The sequence below is a fragment of the Capra hircus genome, chromosome 28 (genome assembly GCF_001704415.2).
Source record: "Capra hircus breed San Clemente chromosome 28, ASM170441v1, whole genome shotgun sequence".
In the NCBI taxonomy this organism is placed as follows: Eukaryota; Metazoa; Chordata; class Mammalia; order Artiodactyla; family Bovidae; genus Capra; species Capra hircus.
Window position 1 is genome coordinate 7,017,330 of NC_030835.1, and position 17,134 is coordinate 7,034,463.

Sequence of the window (17,134 nt, forward strand, 5' to 3'; positions counted from 1 at the left end):
GATGCGATGGGCAGTTATAAAAAAGGAACAGCCAGAGTCTAGCTATAAAATGTTTATAGAACACCTATAAAATGACCCCTGAGGCTCAGTGAAATGGTGGCTTTACGGTTAAAGCCTAGATTCCAGACTACTGTCTGACCCCCTGCTCTAAAAGAGGCCACCTTCACACTCCCTAAGCCAGCTCAGCCCAATCACACTCTTTCACCTTTATTTTTGTCCTCAAGGAACCTATAAATTAGAGAGTGGAGGGAATTTGTACATCACCTTTGACTTTGAATTATTTAACTTACTGACGTTTTAGAGCCAGGCCTTCTGATAGACACACTTAAATAATGCCTGGCCCAGATGGAATATCAAGATGTGACTGAGCTAATATGCTGTGGAGTCTTTATGGGGCCGATATGGGTGGGCCACAGGTCTTGATCCTGACAAGTTGGTGTTGGTGGTTTATGTGGTTAATAGTCAGACACCCCCTCCCCATCAACTTACAAAACGGTAAAAAAGGTTGTCCTCTGAGAGGTATTAAGTCAAGTAGGAAATTACTGAAAATGTGAGTGTAGAGATTGAGCCTTTTCAAACACTAGGCCAGGTAAATGTATAAATTATTGTTTTTTAAAAATTTAAATTTATTTATTTTAATTGGAGGCTAATTACTTTGCAATATTGTGTTGGTTTTGGCATACATCAACATGAATCCACCACGGGTGTACACATGTTCCCAATCCTGTACCCCCCTCCCATCTCCCTCCCTATATCATCGTTATACTCAATGCATTTTGGTGAGATGTTAGTGTGTAACAAAAGCATAAATTTGAGTGATATTTCAAGTATAATGTGATGAATCAGGTGAATCTTCCCTGCTTCACAGTAAATGGACTTCAGGAACTAGAAAATTCATGTCTATTTAGTTTCCTTCTCTTGAATATACTAGAAATTTTCTAGCTTGTGTGACTTGGAATTATCATTTTATGCTTCTGATAAGTATGTGATAAAATTAAGTTTCTATTTTTAATTTTTTTTCAGGCTGACTCTCTTTTCACATTGTGCTTTGATGACTATAAATTGATTGATAATGAGTGATAAGAATACCAATCTCAGCAGATATACTATACCTTACTGTCGCAATATAACCTTCATGTAACTTTCATCTTCTATCAAAAAGATGAACTATAAATAATACATAGCAATGGGCTTTCTGTAAAATTGATTACACAAAGCCAAAATGATGTCTTCTCTGGCTGTAGTTTTTTTCTTTCCAGAATATTATTTCATTAACTTAAAACACTAGCCTTTGTTTTGTGAGTAATCAAATGCTTTCTGCTGATTCTGTATCTTTTGCCCTTCATCATTTCAGATTTTGGGGGAAGCATTTGGGGAGATTTATTCCTTAAAATTTAGAATTCTTTATTAACATCATTGTAATCACAGTAAGACTAGACATCTGAAATGTGATGTTAGGTTATAGTTTCTTGCAGCTCCTTCTTAATGCTTAACTATTTTATAGATTCTTATATCAAGTGTGTGCTGAGTCACTCAGTTATTTCTGACTCTTTGGGATCTCATGGGCTGTAGCTCACCAGGCTCCTCTGTCCATGGAACTTTCCAGGCAAGAATACCAGAGTGGGTTGCCATTTCCTGCTCTAGGCAATCTTTCCAACCCAGTGATAGAACCCCAGTCTCTGGTGTCTCCTGAGTTGGCAGGCAGATTCTTCACCACTAAACCACATAGGAAGCCCCTTATTCAAAAGTAGAGTTAAAAAAACACATACAGTCAATAATAATGTAATATTTTTTTATGGTGACAGAGGTTAACTAGACATTGTGGCACTTATTTTAATGTATGGAAATGTCAAATCTAACATAATGTTGTAGGTAAACAATATGTCAAAAGAGAAATTCATAGAAAAAGAGATCCATTATGTAGTTAACAGAGGCAGAGGATGGTGAGAAAGAGAACTAGATAAAGATAGAAAAGAAAGGAAAACAAAAAATAAATGTTATTAAATGCAATTTCTATGTAATTCTCTCATCTAAATCATCAAAAATACTCCCTTCTCCAACAGTAATTTTCAAGGTTTCTTTAAATAAATTTTTGATCATAAAAAGTATGCGTGCACATTGATGAAAATACAAGTAATATAAAAACTATACAGAAGAAAGCTAAGTGACCATTATTCTAGTTATCTTTATAGGCATTTTTTAAGATGATGTGTTGTAAATCTTTTTACTTTGCAACTTTAATTTGTGGTTATGTCTATAAATATATATAGGTATCCATCATAATTAGAATGTCTGCATTATGTTCTAATCTATGAATTTATTATAGTTTAATCAATTAGCAACTGATATTTATGAGTTTCACTATTTTATTTAGCACCATAGAATGGACATGATTCTTTGCAAATGTATACAGTTATCTACCATGGCATAAAGTTCTAATATTGGAAATGCTAAGGCAGAAAGTGTTTACATTTTAAACTTAGAGAACAAATATATGTTGATTCAAAACTAGCTATTTCTGCTTAAACTTTATTAATGAAGTAAAGACAACTCCTGTTACCTCACAGCCTAGACGACACTGTAGTTGGCAAAAATTATACGATTTTTAATTTTATTGCCAAAAAACTTATATAACCCTTTCCTTGGATTTTTTTGACTTTCAAAGAGGTTATTTTATTTGTAGTTCATTTGTGTTTCTTCTTGTGAATTATCTATGTTTTGCCTCTTTTCTAATTAAAATGCTTTCAACTTTTTCCACTTGAAATTTTTACCAGTTATTTTATGCTTTATTGAATTTTTTTTAATTTTACTTTATTTTACTTTACAATACTGTGTTGGTTTTGCCATACATCAATATGAATCTGCCAAGGGTGTACATGAGTTGCCAATCCTGAAGCTCCCTCCCACCTCCCTCCCCATACCATCTCTCTGGGTCATCCCAGTGCACCAGCCCCAAGCATCCTGTATCCTGCAAAAAACCTAGGCTGGTGATTCGTTTCTTACATGATAGTATACATGTTTCAATGCCATTCTCCCAAATCATCCCACCCTCTCCCTCTCCCTCAGAGTCCAAAAGACTGTTCTATACATCTGTGTCTCTTTTGCTGTCTTGCATACAGGGTTATCCTTACCATTTTTCTAAATACCATATATATGTGTTAGTATACTGTATTGGTGTTTTTCTTTCTGGCTTACTTCACTCTGTATAATCGGCTCCAGTTTCATCCACCTCACTAGAACTGATTCAAATGTATTCTTTTTGATGGCTGAGTAATACTCCATTGTGTATATGTACCACAGCTTTCTTATCCATTCCTCTGCTGATGGACATCTAGGTTGCTTCCATGTCCTGGCTATTATAAACAGTGCTGAGATGAACATTGTGGTACACGTGTCTCTTTCAATTCTGGTTTCCTCGGTGTGTATGCCCAGCAGTAGGATTTCTGAGTCATAAGGCAGTTCTATTTCCAGTTTTTTAAGGAATCTGCACAGTGTTCTCTATAGTGGCTGTACTAGTTTGCATTCCCACCAACAGTGTAAGAGGGTTCCCTTTTCTCCACACCCTCTCCAGCATTTATTGCTTGTAGACTTTTGGATCGCAGCCATTCTGACTGGTGTGAAATGGTACCTCATTGTTCTTGATTTGCATTTCTCTGATAGTGAGTGATGTTGAGCATCTTTTCACGTGTTTGTTAGCCATCCATATGTCTTCTTTGGAGAAATGTCTATTTAGTTCTTTGGCCCATTTTTTGATTGGGTCATTTATTTTTCTGGAATTGAGCTGCATGATTGTATATTTTTGAGATTAGTTGTTTGTCAGTTGCTTCATTTGCTATTATTTTCTCCCATTCTGAAGGCTGTCTTTTCACTTTGCTTATAGTTTCCTTTGTTGTGCAGAAGCTTTTAATATTAATTAGATCCCATTTGTTTCTTTTTGCTTTTATTTCCAGAATTCTGGGAGGTGGATCATAGAGGATCCTGCTGTGATTTTTGTCGGAGAGTGGTTTTTTTTTTTTAAATTTATTTGTTTATTTTTTTTAAAAAATTTTAAATCCTTAATTCTTACATGCATTCCCAAACATGAACCCCCCTCCCACCTCCCTCCCCATGACATCTCTCTGGGTCATCCCCATGCACCAGCCCCAAGCATGCTGTATCCTGCATCAGACATAGACTGGCGATTCAATTCTTACATGATAGTATACATGTTAGAATGCCATTCTCCCAAATCATCCCACCCTCTCCCTCTGAGTCCAAAAGTCCGTTATACACATCTGTGTCTTTTTTCCTGTCTTGCATACAGGGTCGTCATTGCCATCTTTCTAAATTCCATATATATGTGTTAGTATACTGTATTGGTGCTTTTCTTTCTGGCTTACTTTGTATAATCAGCTCCAGTTTCATCCATCTCATCAGAACTGATTCAAATGAATTCTTTTCAACAGCTCAGTAATACTCCATTGTGTATATGTACGACAGCTTTCTTATCCATTCATCTGCTGATGGACATCTAGGTTGTTTCCTTGTCCTGGCTATTATAAACAGTGCTGTGATGAACATTGGGGTACACGTGTCCCTTTCAATTCTGGTTTCCTCGGTGTGTATGCCCAGCGGTGGGATTGCTGAGTCATAAGACAGTTCTATTTGCAATTTTTCAAGGAATCTCCACAGTGTTCTCCATAGTGGCTGTACTAGTTTGCATTCCCACCAACAGTGTAGGAGGGTTCCCTTTTCTCCACACCCTCTCCAGCATTTATTGCTTGCAGATTTTTGGATCGCAGCCATTCTGACTGGTGTGAAGTGGTACCTCATTGTGGTTTTGATTTGCATTTCTCTGATAATGAGTGATGTTGAGCATCTTTTCATGTGTTTGTTAGCCATCCGTATGTCTTCTTTGGAGAAATGTTCATTTAGTTCTTTGGCCCATGTTTTGATTGGGTCGTTTATTTTTCTGGAATTGAGCTGCATAAGTTGCTTGTATATTTTTGAGATTAGTTGTTTGTCAGTTGCTTCATTTGCTATTATTTCCTCCCATTCAGAAGGCTGTCTTTTCACCTTGCTTATATTTTCCTTTGTTGTGCAGAAGCTTTTAATTTTAATTAGATCCCATTTGTTTATTTTTGCTTTTATTTCCAGAATTCTGGGAGGTGGATCATAGAGGATCCTGCTGTGATGTATGTCTGAGAGTGTTTTGCCTATGTTCTCCTCTAGGAGTTTTATAGTTTCTGGTCTTACATTTAGATCTTTAATCCATTTTGAGTTTATTTTTGTGTATGGTGTTAGAAAGTGATCTAGTTTCATTCTTTTACAAGTGGTTGACCAGTTTTCCCAGCACCACTTGTTAAAGAGATTGTCTTTACTCCATTGTATATTCTTGCCTCCTTTGTCAAAGATAAGGTGTCCATATGTGTGTGGATTTAACTCTGGGCTTTCTATTTTGTTCTATTGGTCTATATGTCTGTCTTTTTGCCAGTACCATACTGTTTTGATGACTATGGCTTTGTAGTAGAGCCTGAAGTCAGGCAAGTTGATCCCTCCAGTTCCATTCTTCTTTCTCAAGATTGCTTTGGCAATTAGAGGTTTTTTGTATTTCCATAAATATATATGCACCCAATATAGGAGCACCGCAATATGTAAGACAAATGCTAACAAGTATGAAAGGGGAAATCAACAATAACACAATAATAGTGGGAGACTTTAATACCCCACTCACACCTATGGACAGATCAACTAAACAGAAAATTAACAAAGAAATGCAAACTTTAAATGATACATTAAATCAGTTAGACCTAATTGAGATCTATAGGACATTTCACCCCAAAACAATGAATTTCACCTCTTTTTCAAGTGCTCATGGAAACTTCTCCAGGATAGATCACATCCTGGGCCATAAATCTAAACTTGATAAATTCAAAAAAATTGAAATCATTCCAAGCATCTTTTCTGACCATAATGCATTAAGATTAGATCTCAATTACAGGAGAAAAACTATTAAAAATTCCAACATATGGAGGTTGAACAACACACTTCTGAATAACCAACAAATCACAGAAGAAATCAAAAAATAAATCAAAATATGCATAGAAACTAATGAAAATGAAAACACAACAACCCAAAACCTGTGGGACACTATAAAAGCAGTGCTAAGAGGAAAGTTCATAGCAATACAGGCATACCTCAAGAAACAAGAAAAAAGTCAAATAAATAACCTAACTCTACAACTAAAGCAACTAGAAAAGGAAGAATTGGAGAACCCCAGAGTTAGTAGAAGGAAAGAAATATTAAAAATTAGGGCAGAAATAAATGCAAAAGAAACAAAAGAGACCATAGCAAAAATCAACAAAGCCAAAAGCTGGTTCTTTGAAAGGATAAATAAAATTGACAAACCATTAACCAGACTCATCAAGAAGCAAAGAGAGAAAAAGCAAATCAATAAAATTAGAAATGAAAATGGAGAGATCACAAGAGACAACACAGAAATACAAAGGATCATAAGAGACTACTATCAGCAGTTGTATGCCAATAAAATGGACAACGTGGAAGAAATGGACAAATTCTTAGAAAAGTACAACTTTCCAAAACTGAACCAGGAAGAAATAGAAAATCTTAACAGACCCATCACAAGCATGGAAATTGAAAATGTAATCAGAAATCTTCCAGCAAACAAAAGCCCAGGTCCAGACGGCTTCACAGCTGAATTCTACCAAAAATTTCGAGAAGAGCTAACACCTATCCTCCTCAAACTCTTCCAGAAAATTGCAGAGGAAGGTAAACTTCCAAACTCATTCTATGAGGCCACCATCACCCTAATACTAAAACCTGACAAAGATGTCACAAAAAAAGAAAACTACAGGCCAATATCACTGATGAACATAGATGTAAACATCTTCAACAAAATTCTAGCAATCAGAATCCAACAACACATTAAAAAGATCATACACCATGACCAAGTGGGCTTTATCCCAGGGATGCAAGGATTCTTCAATATCCGCAAATCAATCAATGTAATTCACCACATTAACAATTTGAAAAATAAAAACCATATGATTATCTCAATAGATGCAGAGAAGGCCTTTGACAAAATTTACCATCCATTTATGATAAAAACTCTCCAGAAAGCAGGAATAGAAGGAACATACCTCAACATGATAAAAGCTATCTATGACAAACCCACAGCAAACATTATCCTCAATGGTGAAAAATTGAAAGCATTTCCCCTAAAGTCAGGAACAAGACAAGTGTGCCCACTTTCACTGCTACTATTCAACATAGTTCTGGAAGTTTTGGCCACAGCAATCAGAGCAGAAAAAGAAATAAAAGGAATCCAAATTGGAAAAGAAGAAGTAAAACTCTCACTGTTTGCAGATGACATGATCCTCTACATGGAAAACCCTAAAGACTCCACCAGAAAATTACTAGATCTCATCAATGAATATAGTAAAGTTGCAGGATATAAAATCAACACACAGAAATCCCTTGCATTCCTATACACGAATAATGAGAAAGTAGAAAAAGAAATTAAGGAAACAATTCCATTCACCATTGCAACGAAAAGAATAAAATACTTAGGAATATATCTACCTAAAGAAACTAAAGACCTATATATAGAAAACTATAAAACACGGATGAAATAAATCAAAGAGGACACTAATAGATGGAGAAATATACCATGTTCATGGATCGGAAGAATCAATATAGTGAATATGAGTATACTACCAAAGCAATTTATAAATTCGATGCAATCCCTATCAAGCTACCAGCCATATTTTTCGGAGAGTGTTTTGCCTGTGTTCTCCCACAGCAAACATTATCCTCAATGGTGAAAAATTGAAAGCATTTCCCCTAAAGTCAGGAATAAGACAAGGGTGCCCACTTTCACCGCTACTATTCAACATCGTTCTGGAAGTTTTGGCCACAGCAATCAGAGCAGAAAAAGAAATAAAAGGAATCCAAATTGGAAAAGAAGAAGTAATACTCTTTTTGTTTGCAGATGACATGGTCCTCTACATAGAAAACCCTAAAGACTCCACCAGAAAATTACTAGAGCTAATCAATGAATATAGTAAATTTGTAGAATATATAATCAACACACACAAATCCCTTGTATTCCTATACACTAATAATGAGAAAGTAGAAAAAGAAATTAAGGAAACAATTCCATTCACCATTGCAATGAAAAGAATAAAATACTTAGGAATATATCTACCTAAACAAACTAAAGACCTATATATAAAAAACACTGGTGAAATAAATCAAAGAGGACACTAATAGATGGAAAAATATACAATGTTCATGGATTGGCAGAATCAATATATTGAAAATGAGTATACTACCCAAAGCAATCTACAGATTCAATGCAATCCTTATCAAGCTACCAGCGGTATTTTTCACAGAGCTAGAACAAATAATTTCAGAATTTGTATGGAAATACAAAAAACCTCGAATAGCCAAAGCAATCTTGAGAAAAAAGAATGGAACTGGAGGAATCAAACTGCCTGACTTCAGGCTCTACTACAAAGCCACTGTCATCAAGACAGTATGGTACTGGCACAAAGACAGAAATATAGATCAATGGAACAAAATAGAAAGCCCAGAGATAAATCCACACACCTATGGACACCTTATCTTCAACAAAGGAGGCAAGAATATAGAATGGATTAAAGACAATCTCTTTAACAAGTGGTGCTGGGAAAACTGGTGAACCACTTGTAAAAGAATGAAACTGGAACACTTTCTAACACCACACACAAAAATAAACTCAAAATGGATTAAAGATCTAAATGTAAGACCAGAAACTATTGAAATTTTTAAATTTTTTTTAATATTCATCTTAAATGATAAAATCTATCAGTCTTTATCTCCATTTTATCTGATTTTCATCTATAATCTAGGGCTTCTCAAAACTAGTTTCTAGCAGAAACAAGTTTTTAGATGTTTTTCACAAAGGAAGATAACAAACTACTTAGATATTGAAGAATAGATTTTTCTCTGATTTCATAGTTTAGGAAAGAATATGAGTAACATGCTTCTTTTTTTTCTTAATGATAATATATTTCTATATTCTTTAGTGGAAAACACAACTTGAATGATTTAAGAATCCTTGTTTTACATCATTTTCTCCATCAAAACTTTATACATATTGGCTCATTTTCTCTGGCATCTCATGCTATTAAAAGGGATGTGATTATTCTTATTTACTCTTCTTTGTAGAAGATTGAATAGTCTGTCAGGACACTTAAAACTCTCTTGAAACCTATTAATGAATAACTAGCTGCATGATACTATGGATAAATTGATTATCTCTCATTAAGTTTTCCTGAAACAAAGTATGATATATTAATCTGAAAATACATATATGCCTTCAGTTTAGGAAAAATTATTGCACCTCTGGTTATATATTTTTCAGATTTGCCAATAAATGCTCTGGATCTTTGTTTAGTATCTATCTCATATATCTACTCTATCAGTCAGGGTTATCCAGGAAGACAGATCCAGGAAGATGTCTGTCTATGTATGTATGTATCTCTCTGTCTGCCAGTTTGTCAAGAAGAGAGAGAATTTTCTAGTTACTGGCTTCCAGGATTGAGGGGACTGTCAGGTCACAAATCCATTGGGCAGACTGGCATGTTAAAAAGTCTCTGGTAGGAAGGATACTGTAATCTTTTTAATTTTTATTTTATGTTAGGGTATAGTTGATTTATAATGTTGTGTGAGTTACAGGTGTTCAGTTCAGTTCAGTTCAGTCGCGTTCAGTTGCTCAGTCGTGTCCGACTCTTTGCGACCCCATGAATCGCAGTGTACTTCAAAGCTATTCAGTTATACATATTCATATATCCATTATTGTTCAGATTATTTTCCCATACAGGTTATTATAGAATAATAATATTATAGAATAATCCCCTATGCTATACAGTATGTCCTTTTTTATTATCCTTTTTATATATAGTATTATGTATATGTTAATCACAACCTCATAATTTATCCTTCCTCTGTTCCCCATAGAGAACAGACTTGTTCTATTCTAATTCTGTGATCACTTGTTCTGTGATCTTTTTCTGTTTCATAGATAAGTTCACTTGTAGAATATTTTATATCCTACATACAAGTGATATCATAGAATATTTGGAGCTCTCTGACTTATTTTTCTTATTATGATAATCTCTAGATCCATCCATGTTGCTACAAATGACAATATTTCTGTTTTTTTTTTCTTCTGGTGGAGTAATATTCAGTTGTGTATGCATACCACTTCTTTATCCATTCATCTGTTGATGGACATTTTGGTTGCTTCCATGTTTTGGCCATTGTAAATAGTTTGGTAGTGAACATTGGTGTACATCTATCTTTTCAAATTGTGGTTTTTCTCTGGATAAATGCCCAAGAGTGGAATTGCTGGATAATATGTACTTCTACTTTTGATTTTTTAAAGGAATCTCTATACTGTTCTCTACAATGGTTGTACAAATTTACATTTCTACCAAAGGTGTATGAGGATTCCCTTTTCTCTACACCCTTTCCAGCATTTGTTGTTTGTATGTTTCTTGATATGCTGAAATGTTGAGGCAGAATTTATCTTCAGAGAAACTTTCGTTTTCTCTTAAGACTTCAAGTGAGTGAACGAGGCCCACCACATCAAGAAGGAGGATACTCTCCTTTACTTAAAGTCAAATAATTATAGTTATTAATTAACCACATCTATAAAACACTTTCAGAGCAACACCTAGATTAGTGTTTTATATACACAACTGGGTATTATAGCCGAAGCTGACACATAAAAGTAACCATCACACTAACTGTTCTCTGACTTTTCACCTTTATTCTTCTGCTTCTGTAGCAATTTATGTTTTTCCTTAAGCCTGAATTCTATAGATGATCAGATGTTCTTGTTAGGTTTTGATTATGTGATTGTGTTTTTCCTCACTTGAATTCATTTACTTGCTCTGACAGTTCCATTAAATCTTATTTTGGTGTCTCATTAAGATGTTTATTATTTGACATAAAAAATAATATGTGAGTCAAACTGCATTCTCTAGAGCAAATATATTTTTTTGCCAGAAGATGTTCTAAAAATTATCAAAATATCATGCTTCTTACTAATTTTCTTGCTGAATAATTTTTGTCTTGACTTGAATTAGTTTTTTGTTTGTTTTTTTTTTTTTTTTTGGTCACTTATATTTCAATTGGGAAAATTCTGTCCAAACTTGTTAACAAATTAGACAAGTCTTGAGTCCCGTTAATTCCTGAGCATCTTAATATGAGTTTTATTTAACTCATATTTTAAAAATAGTATTATTTAACTTTAGACTTTGCTGGTGACTTAGATGGTAAAGCGTCTGCCTACAATAGAGGAGACCCCGGTTCAATCCCTGGGTCGGGAAGATCTTCTTGAGAAGGAAATGGCAACCCACTCCAGTATTAACTTTAATTTGAAATTGTTTTGTTCTCTAATATTTCAGTCAATTAGCTGCCTGTGGGATAAGGTAGGAGCTTAGAATCAGGTTTGGAAGCATTCTGAGAAAGTTTTTACCATATATGTCACCTTTAAGACAGGAATCAATGCAGATAAAACTTTTGGGGGTTTCCTGAGAGAACCTTTACAGGTTTTGGCCTAATCTGAGACTTTGGAATGAGTCAGCTAATGCAGCATGATAATAAAACTTATGCTTCTTATGGCTAAATTGTGTGTGTGTGTATGTGGAATTCATAAAATTATCTCTTAATAGGTTAATTATATAATCAAAGTTTAAAATATTTCTAAATTATCAATTTGAGTCTTGTATGAAATCTTCATCCTGGACATTATTCTCCTAGAAGCTGAGTACACATCAAATAAGGCCTTTAAAATCCTGTGACTGCTCCTTCACACTTAACACAGTGTCTATAACATATTCAAAACATAGACCTTTAGAAGGTTAATCCTCATTTCTCCAAACACCTGCCTCGTCTCTAACCACACACCTTTCTTATGAAGATTCTCTGAAGAATTTACAAAAAGAGCTCTAATTAAATTCAACATAATATACACAGATGTCTAGGAGTGAAACAGTCTGTAAACTCTAGGTCCAGTACTTCAATTTGGTACATCTTGTATTGTTATAGTAACACACCACTTCTCAGAAGTGCTAGACGGATGCTCTCCACTCCCCCAGGGAGCATGACCCTTTTTAATGTAGTTCCCTTGATAAATCTAGTGTATTTCAGGGGATTTTCTGCAAATGTGCACTATGCTGACTGAATATTTCTCACTTTTTTTCTAAAAAACCTTTCACTTTTTGAATAAACTCTAAGTTGGATAAGTGGTATGAGGCTAATTTAAAAGTGTATAAGGTGGAGACAGAATATTTGAACACGAATCCACTAATCCCCACTTTCTTGAGGTGATTTATGAAGTTCTATAAAATAATTAACTTGGAAAAACTTATTCTAAAGTAATATTTCATTGAATGTATAAAGGATTTTGGAGATCAGCTTTGTAACTGATTTTCTAGAAAGAGCAATTTAGAAATTAGAGAAACTAGCAACCATTTTGGAGAAGGCAATGGCACCCCACTCCAGTACTCTTGTCTGGAAAATCCCATGGATGGAGGAGCCTGGCAGGCTGCAGTCCATGGGGTCCTGAGGGTCCGACACGACTGAGCAACTTCACTTTCACTTTCATGCATTGGAGAAGGCAATGGCACCCCACTCCAGTATTCTTGCCTGGAGAATCCCAGGGACAGAGGAGCCTGGTGGGCTGCCGTCTCTGGGGTCACACAGAGTTGGGCACGACTGAAGCAACTTAGCAGTAGCAGCAGCAGTCATTTATTAGTAATATTTCTTTTTTGTTTCTCAATCAACAACATTTGTTGTATGTCAGTCACTTTAAGGAAATCAGTTCTGAATATTCACTGGAAGGACTGATGCTGAAGTTGAAACTCCAATACTTGGGCCACATGATGCAAAGAACTGACTCATTCATTTGAATGGACCCTGATGCTGGGAAAGATTGAAGGTAGGAGGAGAAGGGGATGGCCGAGGATGAGATGGTTGGATGGCATCACTGACTTGATGGACATGAGTTTGAGTAAGCTCTGGGGGTTGGTGATGGACAGGGAAGTCTGGCGTGCTGCAGTCCGTGGGGTTGCAAAGAGTTGGACACAACTGAACTGAAGGGAGAGATAGTGGAGGGGGAGGTAGACATGATAACATTCCTATGTGAACAGCTCTAATTATCTAATCATGAGGACATTTTTTGTGTAGTTGTTTTAAACTTCAATTTGAAAAATAAATCTGGTCATTCTCCTAGTAAATTGAAAAGGGATGAATTATCCAGGGATGGATAACTGAACTCTTTGGCCCAAATCATAATTATCTAATCATGAGGACATTTTTTTGTGTAGTTGTTTTAATCTTCAATTTGAAAAATAAATCTGATCATTCTCCTAGTAAATTGAGAAGGGATGAATTATCCAGGGATGGATAACTGAACTCTTTGGCCCAAATCATCTGTCCAGATGAAGTAGAAAAACTAAGGAAGAGAATGAAAAGATAACATCAAAACTTGAGAGATTCAGAAAAAAAAAGTGTTTAGAGGGAAATTTATATATTTGAATGAATTGTATGAAAATGAGAAAGATCTAAGATCACTGGCCAGAGATTCACTTTAGTACCTAGAAGATACTTCATTTAAGAAGTATAACTATTAAAAGTGAAGTAGAACCTTACACGCATCAGGATGGCTACTATCAAAAAAAAAAAAAAGAAAGAAAGAAAAAAACAGCTGTGAGGGTATGGAAAAATTGTAAGGAACCCTTGTGTACTGTTGGTAGAATATAAAATGGTATAGTCACTATGAAAAACAAATGGCAGTTTCTCAAAAAATTAAAAATGCAATCACCATATGATCTAGCAATATTTGGGTATATACCCCCAAAGCCCTGAGCAGGATATTGAAGAGATATTTGTGCATGTATGTCCATAGCAGCATTATTTACAATAGCCAAAACTTCAAACTGTATCCATCAAAGGAAAAATGAATAGATAAAATGTAGTATATAAACAGAAAGAAATATTTTTCCTCCTTAAAAAGGAGGAAAATTGTGGCACAAGATATACCATGGATGAACTTCAAAAACATGGTAAGTGAAACAGGCAGCCTCAAAAAGGCAAATACTGTTTTATCCCACTTAACATCAGGTGTCTGAAGTAGCCAAAAATTCATAGGAACAGAGAGTTGAATTGTGGTTGCAAGGGGCTGCAGGAAGGGATAATGGGAAGTCATTGTTTAATGGGTATAGAGTTTTAGTTTTGCAAGATGAACAAGTTCTAGAGATTGGTTACACAACAATGTGTAAATATACTTAATAAGAAACTATAATAAAATGGCAAAAATGGCAATTTTTATGTATGTTACCATAATTGTAGAAAGTGAAGCATATATATTTATATGAAAAAGAGTGTAAAATGTGGCTAATAATGAAAGAAATATTGTTGTGATCTAATTTACAGATGAATAATAAGTGTGTGTGTGTGTGTGTGTGTATGTGTATCAACTCAGTTATAGAGATGAGAAGATCAGCTTTTGGTTGAGAGAATTTGGATCCATTTTTAATTTTGAAAATAGCATATGTTACATTTCAAAGAAAATGAAAAACTGAAAGGAATAAAAGAGCATACAGATGACAGTATTCAATGAATTGTGGCTAATCATATAAGTATTATCTATGACAGAGGAAAATGAATTAAAATATTCTTTAAATGCATTGTTTAAAAATCAATTCATTCCATTATAACTACTTCTTGAACAGACTGATTTTAATTCATTAAGTACTATAGCTAAAAACCATACTAAGCTATTTCTTAGGCCTCTCATGCCATATGGTAAAGGATTATTTTTTGGATGCTTTTGCTTTCATTCTGACCTGGCTTCCTCCAAGATCTGTTGGATGATTTCTAGTCACACTACTTAAAATAAGTATCTATAACTTTTATTGACAGCAGCTATCTTCAAAATGTCAAATATACTAATACATGTGCAAGATAGTCTAACAGGTGCAAAAATGGCAGCTTAAGGCCAAAATGAGATACAAAAAGAAATTAATGAGATTCTGTGCTTTGAGAATATTTGTGAAGTTCTTATTTTACCAGTTCAAATGAAGGTCAAGAAAAAAGTATTTGTGTAGGGGTGAAGGGTACAGGAGAAGAAACTTGCTCTTTTTGTAATATAAATTTTAAAATAGTTACAAATAATTACCTATTGAATATTGTCAAACAGGGAAGATGTGTTTTACTCTTTAGAGTAAAAGTTTCATAGCACAAGCTGAGCAGAGATTGAGCAGAATGGGTCTCTTATTGTAAGAGTTTCATGCAAGTAATATTCACCTGGCACATTCACCCTGAACCCTCAGCTGCAACAGACTGTGAGCTTTATAGAAGCAGAGTAACAATGTTGCCTCCTCATTACAAGTGAACTTGTACTAAGGCAGATAGTTGTGTTAACAGAGTGAATTTGTCAAGATTCATTCAAATGCAAGTGATAGAAAACCTATACGCTTAAGTGTGCTGTGCCTTGAATAGTCTTAATTCCTTATCAGGGACCTAGGCTAAATAACCAAATGATAGGAACAATAAAGTCCATCTTAATGTGAAACTTTCTTTCATTGTTCACTAGAGTGTCCGCTAGAGTAAAATCCACACAGCATAGATATAAAGCTGGCAGGTACAAGTTAATGCAGTTGTTTGAATTCTCAGTCAGTTCAGTCACTCAGTCATGTCCAACTCTTTGCGACCCCATGGACTGCAGCTCACCAGGCTTCCCTGTCCATCACCAACTCCCAGAGCTTACTCAAACCATTGAAATGTGAATGTTTGATAGGTTTTAGATATGTGTTTATAAAAGATTGATGAGTCATATTTTGCCTGGAGAATCTCAGAACTTTTCAGCCTGGTACCATTGTAAATGGGACATGAATTCTTGGTTAATGTCCTAGGGACCTAGTTTCACATCCCCAAATTAATTTTCCTCCTGAAAAAAAGCCAGGGGAGGTTACAGCATCTTTCCAGAGCTGCAGAAAGTATTGTATCAGTAGATCTGGATTCAGGCCATTTCTGATGCATCTACTGGGACCTGAAAGCATATAACTGTTTCTTCCTTGACAGTGAGTGATAAGGGTTGATGTGAAATATTTGGGGATCCACATGCTGTTGTGACTTAATTCATTCACACTATATTTTTTCTCTACTGTTGTCAAGATTCACAAAGAACATGAACTCCCTTCTTTGTCCAGATTTCAACCATTGTCTTCCCCTGTCTGTCCTACAAATTCATGAGTAAGTCTTACAACTGACATTTGTATTCACTGGACTCTGACTCTGTGACTGTTAAACACCAATCCAAATTTTAAGTAAATAATTTGTTTTAGTTACACCATTAGAATTAGGCTAATAATTTGTTAAAACTGACAATCTAGCCAATAAAAGAAAAAACACAAAATGCACAAACATAACCACATACATGTATCTCATATATGTTATATAACTGAGAGATAAAATAAACATGAATGTCTGTGATGTCATAAAAATCACAAGTCAATATAAGTATAAAAGCGCTAATTCTTAATAAATTTTTATATATGTTTTCATTATAACAAATTTGAGTTTATCTCAGGAATACATGGCTTGTTTTCCATTCAGAAATAAATCAGCATAATACCTAAGTGAGAAAAAAAATCCTCTCAATGGATGCAGACAAAAGCATTTGACAGCATTCAACATACACTTTATTTTTTTAAAATTTGTTGATCTATACTTCATTTACAATGTTGTGTTTCTGCTGTACAACAAAGTAAATTGTATACATGTATATCCATCTTTTTGTATTCCTTTCCCACATAAATCATCACAAAGTATTAAGAAAATTCCCTGTGGTATACAGTAGGTCCTTATTTGTCTTATAGACAGTAGTGTGTATATATCAGTCTCAATCTCCCAGTTTATTCCTCAGCCCTTTCCCATCCTGGTAACCATAAGTTTGTTTTCTTCATCTGTGACTTTATTTCTGCTTTGTAAATAAGTTCATTTGTACCATTCTTTTAGATTCCACATATAAGAGATATACATAATATTTATTTCTGTGTTTTACTTTACTCAATATGAC